Source organism: Mytilus californianus, unplaced genomic scaffold (genome assembly GCF_021869535.1).
Source record: "Mytilus californianus isolate M0D057914Y unplaced genomic scaffold, xbMytCali1.0.p SCAF_1, whole genome shotgun sequence".
Taxonomy (NCBI): domain Eukaryota; kingdom Metazoa; phylum Mollusca; class Bivalvia; order Mytilida; family Mytilidae; genus Mytilus; species Mytilus californianus.
Window position 1 is genome coordinate 112,629,684 of NW_026262581.1, and position 15,056 is coordinate 112,644,739.

General features: G+C 34.5%; 1 long non-coding RNA gene across 1 annotated transcript in view; it reads left to right on the forward strand.

Annotated features, from left to right (window-relative positions):
- Window positions 1-15,056, forward strand: part of LOC127711450 (uncharacterized) — a 344,411-nt gene that overhangs the window by 123,831 nt on the left and 205,524 nt on the right. The window lies entirely within an intron of this gene.

Below are 15,056 nucleotides of genomic sequence, written 5' to 3' on the forward strand. Positions count from 1 at the left end.
TGGTTAGCAAGAAAAGGCTTAGTAAACATATTTTGATATTTACATGAATATAAGGTATTAGAGTACATGTCATGCAGTATATTATAAAATTTGCCTTGTATTCCTTTATTTTGTAATTTTAAGAATAGAGCTGATCTCCAGACACTGTCAAAAGCCTTTTTAAAATCCACAAAACACACATATAGTTTCTTTTTGCATTTAAACAAATATTTGTTTATTATTGTTTTTAAAATAAAGACAAGGTCTATAGTTCTGTAATTTTTTCTAAAACCACCTTGATTTGAAGATAATAAATTATTTGTTTCAAGGGGTCCCAACATTATTCAGTATAATTAAAAATGGGAGGGTCCCACAATATATAGTGTATTTAAAATTTATACTGTTGTATTGATTGTTTATATAGTATTGGCTTGTATGTAGGTTGTGGGACCCCTAAAGTAAAATAAGGCATTATAGCAATCTTTCACTTTAGGGGTCCCATTAAAATTATCTATATATAGGTTGTGGGACCCCTAAAGTAAAAGAAGGCATTATAGCACTCTTTTACTTTAGGGGTCCCAACTTTATCATCACAAATAATGTAGAAAAGTGCAGTTAACTCATTTTACTATATAGTTAACTTATTTTACTATATGTAAGTGCTCCAGAAACCCATTACTTCTCATTTTATGGACCGGGAACCCAAAAGAAAAATCCAAAAATGTCGGGACCCCTAAAGTAAAATCCAAAAATGTCGGGACCCCTAAAGTAAAATCCAAAAATGTCGGGACCCCTAAAGTAAAAGAAGGCCAGAAAAGGGGCTGCCGTTATGTCACAAGATTTTGGTAAAATTTTGCTTACAACTTTGGCTCGTTGAATTATATCTGAAAATCGAAAAAAATAATGCCTTTGTCTCTTTTATTTTCTGAAATATTACTTATTGAATTCTTTCAAAACAGGTGAACATTTGTATAGTAGGCATACAAGATCGGCGAAAAACGTTAATGGGCGATTTGTCACCAAATATGCCAATAAATAAAACTAGAGGAGAATCACTCCTGTGAAGAGTGACAGTCTACTAATGATATCGGCAACATTTGAATTGTTTGTGGATCTTACCTTGCTGATAATTTTTGTTATTCAAATTTTCTATTTATCTATTATAATTTTATAAGAGAGGGGCGAAAGATACCAAAGGGACATTCAAACTCATAAGCCGAAAATAAACTGACAACACCATGGCTAAAAAAGAAAAAAGACCAACAGACAAACAATAGTACACAAAACACAACATAGAAAACTAAAGACTGAGCAACGATCAGCAACACGAACCCCGCCAAAAACTGAGATTGATCTCGGGTGCTCCTGAAGGGTAAGCAGATCCTGCTCCACATGTGGCACCCGTCGTGTTGCTCATGTTAGTACAAACCCGGTAATAAGTCTAATTCGGTAGGTCACATTCGGGAAAAGGAACAGGATTGTAGTTACGACATTAGGAACATACAAGGCAAAAATGCAAAACAATTGTAAAAATCGTCATTTAAGGGCACTAACTCCAATAAGGAGTCGTCGGAAAATTTCCTCAATGTGGTATTAAATGTAGATCTTGTCTTGCTGATCATTTTTGATTATTTATGTTTCTATATATCTATTATAATTTTTAAGATGTAAGGCAAAAACGCAAAAAATTGTCATCAAAAGGGCAAAAACTCTAATTACGAGTCGACTGACGATTTCTACAGGCATACTTATTCGTAGATCTTGTCTTGCTGATCATTTTTGCATCTTAACGTTTCTCTCCATCTATTAAAGTTTTCAAGATAAAAGGCAAAAATTAAAAGAAATGGTAAAATTTGTCATTTAAGGGCAGTAACTCCTATAAGAAGTCGCCTGACAGTTTTGACGTCAATAAATAATTGGTAGAGCTCAGCATTCTTGACATTTTTGCCCTGTCAGAATTTCTCTATTTATAACAGTTTTCAAAATAATAGACAAAGCTTGCATTTTACCCCTATGCTCTATTTTTAGCCATGTCGGCCATCTTGGTTAGCGGGCGGGATCATCGAACACATTTTTTAAACTAGATACCCAAAAAATGATTGTGGCCAAGTTTGGTTAAATTTGGGCTAGTAGTTTCAGAGGAGAAGATTTTTGTAAAAGTTTAAAACGACGACAGACTACGACAGACGACGATGGAAGAGGGACTACGACAAACGACGATGGACGACGACGGACGCCAAGTGACGAGAAAAGCTCACTTTGGACCAGGTGAGCTAAAAAGTGATCAGAGAGGCGACGAAGGTACAATAGATAAGCGTTGTTTCGTTAAAAAGATACCATGACCCCTTAAAATGAACCAACGCCCGAAAGTTCTTTAAATCAAGTCTTTAAACTATTTCCATTAGAGAACAGAAATCAAATAACTGTTCAGACAGTTTAAAATTAATTGAAGTAAACCAATTCGAAGAAAGAGATTAATTGAATATAATTAGGCAACTCTATTTCACCGGCCGATCTAAGAATCGTTGAATCTAGAAAAAGAACCGGTTATTGTATAGACTGGAGAAACAGCATTGTTGAAATAAATGATCTACCTGAATCATTCTTCTTCATGAATAGTCATTATAAAATATCAAAAAAGATAAACACGGTTACAAATAAAAAACAAACAAACAACATTACAACATACGCAAAGAAAAAGCAACAAAGATCCCTTCAACATCCGGATGGGAGTATGAACTCATATGCTCCGGATCGGATCAGCAGTTCTCGTTCACTATAGTGACACAAATCTCCTGGTATTCCTATTAAAGCACGCCGATGAGTCGTATCTGATGATTAATAATGTAAGATAAACATGTCCACCAGACAGAGTTCACATGACCTTGACCTCATTTCCATGGTTTATTAGCAAATTTAGATTTTTTTTTCATACCTATTTTTCAGATAAAACTATAAAATATACTTAATACTGTAAACAAACCGTAATTCAAGATTAGAAGAATGGACAAAACTGTGGCTACGACAACTGGAACATATCACACATATATTCCACAACGGTCAACAAAATCATGATGGCATCCGTAAAACTTTCGAGGAGGTGACTTCACCTCTTCCACTAGGAACTCTTGGTTCAAAAGCTTCATTTATAAGCAGAAACCCTCTATCAAGAAAATCCGGATATAAAACGAAAGCTCTGGCATAATATATTAACTGGGAGATGCACTCAATATGCAGGTGCTGATGGAGTGTTGCTACACGTACGAGTATATATAAATGGAAATTTAACAATTGAAAAGCTAAAGTCATTTCCATTGACGTAAAGTTTTGTTCTCAAGCGACCCTCGTTGTCAATTTCTAGGTATGAGTCTAGAGTCTAGGTATGATGCAGAATTATATATCCTATGATATCCTTTATTTCAAGTTCGACGGGATAGATGCCTTCACGATAGTCACCAAAATTTGAATTATTTAGTAGAGGACATCATCTATATAGCGGAAAGTAAAGTTAAATGTTACTGCATGAAAGCTACACCATATGTATAGTTTGGATCCAGCGGGTAAGAAGATTTATTGTTTGACTGATTGATTGTTTGTTGGTGTTTAACCCCACTTTCCGTGTACTTGGATATATGGTGGTGCCCAGTTTTTATTGTAGCAGGAGCCGGGGTGTCCCGAGAGAACCACCGACCTGCACCAAGAAAAATGGCAGTCCTAGTCAATTGAGATCGGAGTCCAGCACACCTGCACCAAGAAATATTCTAATCCACAACCTTAATTGTATATGAACTTCTTCCACCATTCGGTCACCGAGGCGAGACCCTTCGAAGAAGAGCACATTTGGGTCCCATAGGCATGACGATTGCCTGTTGAAAAATCGTCGTCCTAACGGAACAAATATGCTGTCAAAAAAAAAAAAGCTTTTTGGTGAAATGTGCGCTTATGTGCGCTTCATCTACTATTTGAATCAGTTTGTGTATTTTTTGTTACAGAGTATGATTTATTTGTATCTTCGTCGGCCATTCCTTTTTTATGAAACAAAGCTCAATCGTCTAAGTTAAGAATGAGGAGTATACTAGTATTGAGTGTAGAAAAGTAAGTTGTTTATTCTATTGCAAGAGGACAGAGGCTAAGATTGTATGTACTCTTAACAGATCTTTAGCATTTTTTAGTATCCACATCTTATTTACACTGCTCCTAGAGTAAGTAGTTTCATAGTTATTCTGTACTTGGGTACTTATTGAGGACCCTTTTTGGTAGACTTATTTTTGTACTCATATGAAGCAGAATTCATATACAAAATATTCTTAAGGACAACATAAAAAGCCTCTTTCAAAGTTCTTTGGTTTCACTTTCAGATATATTGATGTCTTTTCGCTTAATAACCTGCATTTCAGTGAGTGCTTGTATATCATATATCCCAGTGGACTTGAGATAAGGACACAACCGAAACTAAAACACTGAAATTTTAACTTTTGATTTAAGATTTCAATTTATATCAGTTTTAAAGATAAGATAATGCAAAATTATAAACGAGCATTTGTTTTACACATGGCGTCACAAAAAAAAAATAAACCAGCGGTGATGTCACGAAAAAGATACATTCTACATGCATCTTGAAAAATAGTGTTTGGTCATCTTGCAGAGGTTTTGGAACCGCAAAAAAAAGCAATTGTAATTTTATTGAAGAAAAATTGGCATATCTCCGTAAATATTCATAATATTTCAAAGATATTACAGTTTAAACTTTGCTCATACTTTACGATTTTCTCAATCCAATATCACCTAGTTGAAACGCTTATCTTTTTGTTAGTCGAAGGGCTTTATGCGTACCTCCACTTTTACTGATTGTGTCCAATTTCCGTTTATGACATATTGACTGAGTGTGGATTCGCAGGCGGGTAGTGCGTGCATGGCAGCAGATGCTCAACCTGCATCCGTGCGTTCTAGCTTCTTATGGAGTTTATGCGATTCCCTCGGGTATTGTTTTTACCTTGGTTTGTATCTTCTTCATGGATGTATGAGATTTGAACATCGGTATACTGTGGTTGCCTCTGATTTGATTGCTGATAAACTAGAAGTTAATAATTTTGAAAGATGTTTCGTAGAGCATTTAGCAGACCCATAAATTTAAATTATTTGTAAGGATACTTATGTAATTTTGGGTATCCACTACAGTGAAGGCAGATCCAGTTCTTCATCTTTGGTTGAAATCCACAGGATCATAGAACAGACCTATGATTGTTCAGGATTTCCTATTTGATAAGTGTCTTGGAAGTATATGTTGACTTTCCAAATGATTCGCCAAAACCTAATTGCTTTATCAAGCACTATTTACAAAGAAAACGATGTTGTTTGATGGTTTGACGGTTGTGGAAACACCATAATTGTCACGGAGGACGGACAGGTGTTAAGCAACATTTATGTCCTTGAAGATAGATGTAGTAAGAGTTTTCGTATACCCTTTCAGTTTTTTAGTTCTAATTTTTATCAACACAGCCTTAACCTATTTACAAAGTGTATCTATTTCTTCTTTTTCACGTTAAGTCCATTGCTTGGTATAAGATTCGACTGAATCATTTAGTATCTAAAGTGATGTTTCCAGTTAATTGATTTAGGCTAACGGTATATGTAGGCCTTTGGTAAGCACATTTCGCAGTGAAGTGTTGTTGAAAATGTTCAGGTCACAATTAATAACATGACCAGCCTTATTTCTTTTTATTTGAAAACTGATTGTTTAAACAAATATAAATTCTGTTAGTACTCATTAAAGATATAAAGTCTAGAATGTGCATTTCAAATTTCAATCAATCAATGTAGTCGTATATCATATTATCCACATCACTATTATAACATCCCGCGAGGTATGCTCTGTCTAACACAGCAGTATAATGGTCATCAGAACTGCCAAGATTTGAAATGGTGGAGTCTTCCATGTTCCAATATTTAAAAGGATTATTTTCTTCGTCATAAAAATCACAAGAATTTTCCTCATCACAGCCATTATACAAATGTCCTTCTTTCTGGTATGTTAGATCATAACATCTGAAATCATCAACAGAATTGTCAGAAGAGTCGTATGCAATATCATAGCTTTCTCTGCTTGAATGCTGAAAATCTCCCGTTGAAAGACAGGCCTCTCTCAGGGCTGCAGTGCTTGAGATTTTCTTTGGTGAATAATTGAAGCGATCATTGTCTGAAAGGTCTGAATTTTCGTCGTCTGGTTCATAGGAATCATCATCATTTGATTCGTCGGAACTTTCTTCGTCCGAGCTGTCGGAACTTTCATCAAACGAGTTCATTTTAATGTTATCAGGACTCTGACTATCATCCGAGATGTCGGATTCGTATTCATAACAATATTCATATTCATCTTCAAAATCGGAACCAGTGTCATGATAATTGTAGTTGTTTAATTTAGGATAGGAATGAACATTTTTCTTCGGATGAAAAGAATAATACTTCTCGTATTGTTGGTAAATACTAGAAGTCACGAAAGGATCATCGGTTTTAGCAAGTCGAACTTTCTTACTGAAATTAGAACGATTAGAATCAATGCACATGTTTTCTGTATTTTTTATTGATGTTGTCTTGCATGCCAAAGTCTGATTCAAATTTCCAAGTCTTGAAAACTTGCTAATACTTTTATAAGGTGTGTATCTGGAACTCTGATGCAGTGACAACCTCTTGGGTAGAACGTCTAATGTATTATGGGAACTAACAGAGCTCAGTACTACAAACTCGTTAATAGATGGATTGTTTCTGCAGACATGTGAAAAGGGTGATTTTTTTAGCGGAGTATCATTCATTTTCTTTCCCATGTCATCTAAATCTAGAAACCCCATACAATGATTGAATGCCCTAGAAATCCTATCAGGCTGGATCATGCCATATGGACTCCCTTTGTTAGTGTCGACCGGTTTTATAGGTTGATCATTACACTCTAATATTTTTTTGTCTCTGAATGTGCCATCTGTTATGCCTCCAATTTGATTATTTGCATGGTGTTTAACAACTGGCCCAGTAAATATATCCTTATTGCTTTGTTTCTCTGGGATTTTAATGCTGTCAACCTTGCTGTGCCAAACACCTCCAGGATTTCTACCTCTACAGATACTCACGTCGGTACCTCCGTTTGTTGAAGAGCGTTTCCTAGAATCTATGCTGTGTATGATATAAACTGGAATTTCTGTACATTTTTGTAATTTTTCAAGGTGTTTGAATATCCACAATCTTCTATTATCTGCTGTCCACCATTTTCCATTCTCCTTCATAACACTTATTTTTGGAATGCTTTCAATGCTAATTCTTCCCTCGGCTAAATCATCAAGAGTGTCTCCAATAGTTTTACTTCTATGAATGGTACGCCTCCCGAATATGCTACTTATCGAAGACTGTGTAAAGTAAATTTCAGACGGTCGCAAGTTCATTTTTAACATTTTGTTTTTACCAACAAAAAATCAATAACATCCGTATGTCAAAAACAGGACTTATTTAAGTTTTCTGAATTCAAAGCTACTTTCATTTTCAGTTTAACACTATTCACCGTTGTGCATGAATGTTATCGCTGAATGTCTGTTCTATATTATAATAGAATTATCTCAAAATACATCTTTGACGAGTCGATGGATAAACGATGTTTGTTCATTTCTATTTCGAACGGAACCTGCTATTCCTAATGAGACATTCGTTTGCAATAAAGCAGCTCGTGATAAACTAACTGTGCTCCTCTTCTTCCTTTATCATATGAGGTAGACTTTAGACAGTTCAGACAGGAGCTTCTCATGAACAAGAGTGCACATGCTGAAATGTTTCGTCTGCTTTACTGACAATTGATTTTAGGTTGATAATCTTAAATATAAAGCTTTACTACAAGTATCACATAAACTTAAAATGATCCAAGAAAATGAGATCAAGGTCTGATAAACCAAATAGGAAATACATGTACACCTTACAATCATTGCATACACCAAATACAGTTGACCTATTGATTATAGTTTCGAAGAATCGAACTTAACACGGAAAACTTAACATTGACCAATGAACCATGAAAATGAGATCAAGGTCAGATGAACCATGCCAGACAGACATGTACACCTTACAATCAATCTATGCATTAAATACAGTTGACCAATTGCTTATAGTATATAAGAAACAAACTTAACCATGAAAACTTAACATTGACCAATGAACCATGAATATGAGGTCAAGGTCATATGATACCTACCAGACAGACCCGGAAATCACTATGTGATCCGTGTAAACTCATCGAACCTTTAAACAAACTTATTAGTAAAGGTTATCTTACCAATGTGGTAATTAGATCTTTGAATATAGTTTACATTGGCACTAATATCGATTTTGTCATCAGCAAATTAAAACATAACGAAATTTGTATTCTTTTCAAACGGGATGTATAAAGACACACCCACGATCGTTTTGATCTATAAAGAGGTTAAACTCCTAACTATCCTACTGTCTGTCGATACATTTATTTTTGGCATTGCACTAATCATGTCTTCTTTGACTGTCCATGACGTTAAACTACTAAATCCCTGGGATGTGTTTTAGTTGATTTTAGTCTCTGATGCATGATTTTTTATTATTAATTGTTTTGGCTTTTAACTAGCTGTCAGTAACTGCGAGTACTCTCAAATCGTACTTTCTTGTTTATTTGACCTGTTGATACTAATTGTATTGCTTTTTTGTTATTTAATGTTATTCAGGGTTATATCTGGTCTATATACCAGCTTTGATAAGTGTTTGGTATTTCACTTCGTACTATGAACATCAAAATTATTTATTTTGTAAAAATATTTCCTTTCTCTATTGGTACTGTACACGTATACCTAACAACAAAATTATTTTCATTTACCTGTGTTTAAAGTTATTGCAAATGGCTGATTGTTTTGTTCGAGCATATTGTTTTTCTTTAATTGTTTAACATTTCATACCGAAAAACATGTTACTTTAATTATTCTTCCCTTAGTTTATTTATTTTGTATTTACATTGTATCATAGGTCAAATGTATATGTTCAATATATGTTCAATGGTGTTAATATGTCCTTTGATTGAGTTAAGCTATTTCAGTTGATATTTTATAGTGTGTCTTTCTATGTTGTGATGTTACACTATTGTTTCAGAAAAAGGATGAAAGGTTTGGTACCATTAAAACGTTTAAACCCGCTGCATTTGTTTGCACCTGTCCTAAGTCAGGAATTTGATGTTCAGTAGTTGTCGTTTGTTGATGTGGTTCATAAGTGTTTCTCGTTTCTCGTTTTTTATATAGATTAGACCGTTGGTTTTCCCGTTTGAATGGTTTTACACTAGTAATTTTTGGGGCCCTTTATAGCTTATTGTTCGGTGTGAGCCAAGGCTCCGTTTTGAAGACCGTACTGTGACCTATAATTGTTTACTTTTATAAATTTTGACTTGGATGGAGATTTGTCTCATTGGCACTCATACCACATCTTCTTATATCTATACACCTTACGATCAATCCATACACCAAATATAGTTGTCCTATTGCTTATAGTTTAAGAAAAACAGACCAAAACACAAAAACTTAACACTGAGCAATGAACCATGAAAATGAGGTCAAGGTCAAATAAAATCTGCAAAACTGACATGTACATCGTAAAATATTTCCATACACCAAATATAGTTAACCTATTGCATATAGTTTTAGAAATAAAAAGACCAAAACACAAAAAATTAACAAAACCACTGAACCATGAAAAAAAAAGCACTTGTTGTTAGTTTCTGAATCCTATATGTGAATGTGAATATATTTTGTAATTCGTTTATTTCATAATAAAATATTGTTTACACTAACCATGAAAATGAGGTCAAGGTCAGATGACCCTGCCAGTTGGACATGTACATCTTACAATCATTCCATACACCAAATATAGTAGACCTAATGCTTATAGTATCTAATATATGGACTTGACCACGAAAACTTAACCTTGTTAACTGATCCATGAAATGAGGGTGAGGTCAGATGAAAACTGTCTGACAGGCATGAGGACCTGCAAGGTACGCACATACTAAATATAGTTATCATATTATTCATAATAAGAGAGAAATTAACATCACAAAAAATCTGATTTTTTTTTTCAAGTAAATATAACCAGAAGAAAAGTGACGTTAGGAACTTTTACTTTAATTTGCAAAGTGCTTTATATGAACTCTCGTTTTGAATTGAATATTTATATGAACTCTCGTTTCAGTAAATTGAATATATATATATATATGAACTCTCGTTTTAAATTGAATATTTCTCATTTTAGTTTTAAGTTGAATATTTCTTGTTTTAAATGTTTCTTTATTCTTAAATATAATGTTTCTTTATTTCAAATACTCAAAGAGATTATAGATTTACTATTTTACAACTTCACCGATGGCAGTTAAAAGTGCGAAAGATTATACATGTATCTTACACTCGAACTACAAAAGAAGCAATTACCGCTATTTTACCAAGTTTAGCCGGAGGACAATAGTCCGATTATTATTACATAAGATTGGACAATAATATATATTTTATGAGGGTTCATTCCCTCTATTCCCACTTTTTATAAATCTGGTAAGAAAAGTTAATATTTCATGTGGGAATAGGGGGAAAAATTGTGCAAACAAAGGATTATATTGTACAAACATTTTTTAATCAATTGTTAATTGACCAGTGTTGTTTCTTTATTAGGACAGATAATAAGTTATTTTTGCATCTGTATGAATTCTGGTTTTTTGTAAACAAAATAAATATGAAAGAAATTAAAACAAATATAAGTAAATTATTTTATTTCTTTAATAACACAAATTCAACTGTAGATTCAAGCAAGCATAATATAACACAAATTATACAACAGCACTAAATCAAATCACACATTGTAGCACATACATTAGACAATCTATTCCACGTGAAGAAGGTGGGAGGCTGCATCACCAAACTCTAACTCAGTCTATTAAAATTATTCAAATCTGACTGCTCATGCTTTGAAGTAAAGTTAACAGTTTTCACCCAATATTTTACATCTTTGATTATTGGTCCAAGTAATTATATTTTAAGAGTATACTTTTATTCCACATCTGAAGATTATATTTGGTTATAATATTATTTATATCATGATTTATTTGTAAAGCAGACAATTCTTTAAGGTTACAAATTCAAAAATTTAAAAATAAATCTTACTCCAATCTATTTATCATAATTATTCTTTATTTTTAAATATTTCTTCGACGAAAAAAGAAATAAACAAGGTATTATACATAAACAGTGTACCAAATATGTTATGTTTTAAAAAACAGGTAAATCTTAGGTGACATTCTCATTAACCTTGATTGTTATAAAAACAAATTATTTATCAAAACATCTATTGTCATTTGCATGTGGGAATAGAAGGAATAGTATTTTTAAAAAGTGGGCCGATAGGAGGAAGACACCTTTATGAGAACCTTTTATAATGTTTTAATACCCTTATCTTGGAATTAATTTATGTTTTGTAAACTGTTGCTTGAGCAGTCTTCCCCTAGCTCCCAAGCTATACACTTGTGAATAAATTTGTATATATTGTATACGGTCTTGCGTTTAAAGCAGCCACAGTGTCGATTATAGACCAACAGACTTTAATGTAACCCGTGCCGAAATTCACGGGGTTATATAGTCACTGAACCATGAAAATGAGGACAAGGACAATGGACATATGACAGACGGAAGCTTCATAACATAAGGCATCTATATTAAATACAAAGCATGGAGCATCTAGGTCTTCCACCTTCAACTTTGGAAATGTAAAGTTTTTAAGTAGTAAGTTAACGCCGCCGCCGGATCACTATCCCTATGTCGAGCTTTCTGCGACAAAAGTCGTAGGCTCGACAAAAATGAAATAAAGCTAGCATTATAACTTTCGGTTCCGTTATACCGATTGTCAAATTTTGACTAAGTGTGGATTTGCATGACGGGTGGTGCATACAAAGCGGAAGACGCTTATTCTGTCGACGCACCCGTCTCGCTCATTTTGAAGTTCTTGTGATTCCCTCAGTTTTTGTTTCTTGCCTTGATTTGTCTCTTCTAAATCGAGTTACGAGATTTGAACATCGGTAAACGATTGTCGCATTAACATATAGATGTTGTCCTGTCACTAAATAATTCGAAGATTGGTGACTATGTTGAACGCATCTGTTCCATCGAACTTGAAAAAGGGATACCAAAGATAGTTAAGTCTGCCTCATACTTTGACTTTAATCTAAAAATTGACATTGAATTTCACTGATTTTTTACTTTCCATGTGTAAAATGACGAATGTCACATGTGGAGCATGATGGATGTCCGTGTTTACGTCCACAATTACGGTTTTGGTGTGCAGTGTATCTTTAGAAGTTTACCATGTGCTATCAGAAAAAGATCATATACCTCATATAATTTTCAAGTCTCTTTTCAACGTTTAATATTAAAATTTTGTTTCAAGAAACTTTAAGGTTAAGAATGATAAAACTTTGTGTATGGGTACATCTATGGGAGTATAAATAATAGGTCATACCCACGGAGGAATGAACAGGAGTGGACACGCTCAATTGCATGACCAATGAACCATGAAAAGGGTTTAAAAGTCAGGTGACTTCAGTCAGACAGACATGTATACCGTACAGTGATTCTATGAAACAAAGAGTGCTGAACTTCTCTTTAAGTGACGGAGAAACTGACCTTAGCAGGAAAACTTAACGTTAACTATTAAATAATAATAGCATGGTCATGTCAGGCTGGGTCTATTATACTAATTCAGACAGAAATGCATATCTTGAAACGTTTCTATAGGCCATAATATAATTAGATAAGTAGAGTTTAGTTGAATCCTCATGTTAATGTGAAAGCATCAGGGATAATATTAGGCTCATGCAAAATGTAATTTATTCTGTCAGTTTGCAGGATGACATTTCATCCTACTCGGACACATTATTTTGATAAAGGTCCGAGCAATCTTTAAAAGACTCTAAAAGGTCTGATCCTTGGCGGAGGAGCAAAGAATCAAGTCCCGGTACTATCAGGCGTCCCCCAAGGCACAGTTCTTGGACCTCTATTGTTTCTAACCTACATAAATGACATGCCAGAAACATCAACGTCATCTGAAACAAAACTTTTTGCAGACGATAGCCTACTTTTTAGAACAATAAACAACCAGGCAGACAGCGACCTTTTGCAAAAAGACTTAACATCATTGGAAGAATGGGAGAATAAATGGCAAATGAGTTTTAACGCCAAAAAATGCATAGTTATCAGAATAACGCAGAAGAACAAAGAAGTGAGAGATACATCATATAAACTCCACGGACACACACTAGACAATGTTGATGCAAGCAAATACTTAGGCGTAACTATCAGCAACAACCTATCCTGGGATAGACACATTGATAATATTGTAGGCAAAGGAAATAAAACATTGGGATTTATCCGAAGAAATCTGAAAGACTGCACAAAACCAGTAAAAGCAGCAGCATATACAGCCATGGTAAGACCTTCAGTGGAATATGCCTGCACAGTTTGGGATCCATCGAGCCAAAAAAAGATCAAATCATTAGAACAAGTTCAAAAAAGAGCAGCAAGATTTGTTCATAATAACTACTCAGACCGAACACCTGGCTGTGTAACACACATGGTTAAACAATTACAGTGGGAAAGCCTGGAAGAACGTAGGAAAACCAACAGACTATGTATGCTATTTAAAATCCAGCACGGGCTAATCGATATAGATAGACAACAATATCTAATACCCAACGACAGTCGGACCAGAGGTATAGGCCGCTTCTACCAAGAGAGAACAAAAACCGACACCTATGGACAGTCATTCTTCCCAAAGACCATCAGGGATTGGAATCAACTTCCAGCTAAAACAACATCGACTGACTCGATAGAGGGATTCAGAGCTGCTCTGAAAGCAGGATCTGGAAGGAAGTAAACAGCATAGCGTGTACATAATTTTAATTGTAAATTGGCGAACGTTTTAAATGTAAATAACCTTGAGAAGACTTGTTGCCTTGCCCGGCACTGCGCTAAGTTTTCGCGGGACCATACACATTCAAAATGAATTCGGTTCCTTACTTGGAAGAAGAAGAAGAAGAGAATACAAGCCAAGTTTTGAAGTTTCTGGTTCACCCCAGATGATGAACAAACCATGATATACTGCACTCAAGCTAGGCACGCTAATACCACACCATCAAAGGAGTCTGAAAATTTGAACTGACAAAAAATTAAAGCCTTAGAATGATCTAGAATGTGACAACACAGTGACGGGGGATAGACAAAGATATTGATGATAAGAACAAAAACATTATGCCCTTTGCAACTTCTTTGCATAGGGGTACAATCTGGATGGTTCTGAAAATTGCACTGATCCTGTTAAAAGACGGGCTTTAAATGGAATGGGCTTAGATCTAGTCCTGGTGACTGCCAACCCCTGAAGGTACCATCCAAAATACAGCCAGGCCCTTTCCTAAATAAGATGTTAGTGAATTTCCATTTATAAATCATGCAATTAGACAAAAAAACTTAATAAGGTTGTGACTGCCTCAGGTAAAGCTGACATTAGATAAATCGATCTACCCTATTAAGACAATTTTTTTCTATAGATGTTTTATACATTTTGCCATCCAAACTTTGGTCACAAGTATTCTTGATTATGGTTATTCCAACAACACATGTCGTTAGCACTACTGAGGCAGCATCATACATTTATATTAAAGAGATTTTTGGGCACCAAAATGCAGCTGATGACCGGTTATCAATTACAGTAGTTTAGAAACTAACTTATTTATTATAACAATAATGTTAATGAGACAACATGAAAATGCATCAATTAAATAAATTAAATGCTAGAAGGAAGCAATAGCAACTGGGAAAAGTGTATCCTCTGGGACTGAAAGTGCACAAGCAGTGGTAATGAACCAGTTGAAATAAAAAACAAATGATATAATTTGGGTGTATACCGAATCATAAGGAGTCAAGGTCAGGTGACAGACGGATATGTTACCATTACAATCATTCTATACACTGAATATAGGTGACAAATGCACAAACCATTTG